We start from the raw sequence: 2,706 nt of genomic DNA on the forward strand, positions 1-2,706 counted from the left end.
TATTATTTACTATCCAAAAACAACCCTAACTGGAAGATTAAAACCTACAAGTCTAAGGGCTTCAATAAAGGAAGCAGCCTAATGTAGAAAGGAAATAGAGAAGTAATGAATCAACTATAAATGAGAAAAGTATATAAATTACATTAACATCAGTAACAACCATGAAACGAAAACAGAACAGTGTTTGCAACCATTTTGAACTTCTTTAGTTCTACTTCAGCTATTAGATTAGGAAAACCATTCTGCCTTCTAGTGGAAGCAGGAATAAGACTCTTAGGAAACTTTATTAATATTGAGCCTTATGAATCATCTGCATACATAGTATTTTCTAACAAGATTGTACAGTCTTGGCAAATTATCAAGAAAATCAGTATGCCAATTTTATGTGCAATGGAAGAAGAAACTTACGATATTTTTTGAAAGCATATTAGCAAACAACAATAAAGCCTAGATTTCTGTATGAGTTATATATAGTTTTAAGATAAATTTTCAATAAAAACGATCCGGATGTTGAGGTGACAGTGTTTGCTTGACTTATTTTACAATCCTGCTTTGGGTTTTGTCAGGTTCAAATGCCATAGTCCACCATGCACTAGTTTGAGCTTGCTAGACCCCTATTGAAGTAATCAGCAATCAGAAGTCTACATTCAGGAGATCGAATTTATGTAAAGGAAGTAGTATGATTTGCATTTGCAATAAGGTTTTCCAGTTCAACCAACATATGTTTTTATAATCTGAACAGTAATAGGCCAAGAACACTACCCTGAGGATTACATTCCTATAGCCACTATGTTGTCCATCAACAGCTACTCATTACAGTCAAGTACTTAAAATTTCAATAATGATATTGAGAAAAGACCCACCTAACACCATAGTTAAGCTTGAAAATAAGAACCTCAAAACTAATGCTGTCTAAGGTAGCACTGAAATAAAAGCAAATCATACAAAATAAAGAGAAGGACATCACATGTTCCAAGGCCTTTGCTAAAGGCAAAGTGCCAATTAGAGAAGAATTGATTAGCTTCAGGATACACATTCGAGTACCCACAAACCTTTTTACCTATTGGAGTAATAAGGTCAATTCACCAACAAGGGCAAAAAGAACGTCTTTTTACTACCTGGTATAAATCAGCTTTATGAAAAATGGGGTTAGGGACGGTTGTTGTGTGATACCATTTACTTTTAGACCTCCATAAGTGTCAAGGTCTATACAAAGTTTTAACATCACCGAACATAAAAAGCCAAACTGTTAAATTCAACTTTAGAAAAACAAGGAAAGGGGAAGAGAGAAAGTTTCACCTGACTCTGCTTGCTGTCAAACACTTGCAAAATAGTGATTGTTATTTTGGACGGTGAGATATAGAGATCGGTCTTAAAAAAGGAGTAACTGTTAAGTCTACACTAAAGATTGTAGATTTTAAGTGTAACCTACCATTTATGCCATTTATGTAACTGAATTGCACTAGAAATTGTTTCTTTCATGATTGAATTGTATTCCTTTGGAATAAAGGCGTAAATACGCAGCAATAGCTCTTCTGCGGAGTGTGAGTGCAAGTGAGCCATTTGGAGGTGGCTGACAGGCAAATTGACGGCAATTAACATTATCTTGTTGAAGTATAAGTATATATACAACCCACTCCAGTCAAGAACGGCACAAAAATTAAAGTATAATGATGCAGGAACATACAGGCAGGAACAGGAGAGCGGTGACAAAAATATACAAAAAACAGAAATACCGTTACAGTGTCTGAGCGTGCGTGATACATGTGTGGAACATGGCTCCCTCCAAAAAAAGGCATGCATGTGAAATAGGGCACCATGTTCTTAAGACGCATATTATGGGCAGGAGATATAAAGGTTTTAGGCAATCAATGGAGACCCAGTCTTCTTTGCCACGCATGTTGAGAAGGAATGCTTTGGGCGTATGACGTATCACGAGGAAAGGGTCCGTGTAAGGGTACGTTAAGAGTGCGTTGCTAGTGCTGTTACACAAGAAAACATACGTTGATGAGTGCTTATCTGTGGGTATGTGTTGCTTAGCTTTGGGCTTGTAAAATGGCGGCATGATGTAACCGCTGGAGATTGTCGGAGGAGGTTACAGACGGCATGGACGACCAACAAGTCCCAATATACCATTTTAGCTACTGAGGCATCAATGGCATCTTTAAAAAGTATTCCTTATTCCAAGAAGGACCAAGGGAAGCTAGGCAAAGAGGTTGTAGTCCTTTCAGCGGGACATCAAAGCTTCTTTAAGGGTACGAGGAAAACCTTTAACCATTCCATTGGCAGCAGAGTTGTAGGCGGTTGTTTGAAGTACAGTGATTCACAGGAGGTTTGCTAATGATATCAGAAGTCAGAAGTAATATACTCAGTGTACCAAATCTCGCTATCCATCATGAGATTAAAGTAGATGTACACAAGGTGGACTTTGCAGTTTCTGTGGGAATGGCTTCAGGCCAACAAGTGGAGTGGTCGATGATGGTAAACAGGTAATGATGTCCTTGTGATGAGGGTAGTGGACCTACTACATCGACATTGAATGTGGGCAAAGTGCCTGTTAGTTTTGGAAAGGGGCCCACTCCTGAAACCATGTGTCGATGTACTTTTGAGGTTTGGCATGAAGTACAGGCACATACCTAATCCTTAGCATCTTTAGTGATACCATGCCCAAATAACTTTACTTCAGTAACTGTGCAATAGAATGGC

The 2,706-nt window shown here is 38.2% G+C and overlaps 1 pseudogene; it reads left to right on the plus strand.

Annotated features, from left to right (window-relative positions):
* Positions 1-2,341, plus strand: part of LOC137646368 (uncharacterized) — a 40,994-nt pseudogene extending 38,653 nt beyond the window's left edge.
* The last annotated feature ends 365 nt before the right edge of the window (positions 2,342-2,706 follow it).

This window comes from Palaemon carinicauda, chromosome 9 (genome assembly GCF_036898095.1).
Source record: "Palaemon carinicauda isolate YSFRI2023 chromosome 9, ASM3689809v2, whole genome shotgun sequence".
In the NCBI taxonomy this organism is placed as follows: Eukaryota; Metazoa; Arthropoda; class Malacostraca; order Decapoda; family Palaemonidae; genus Palaemon; species Palaemon carinicauda.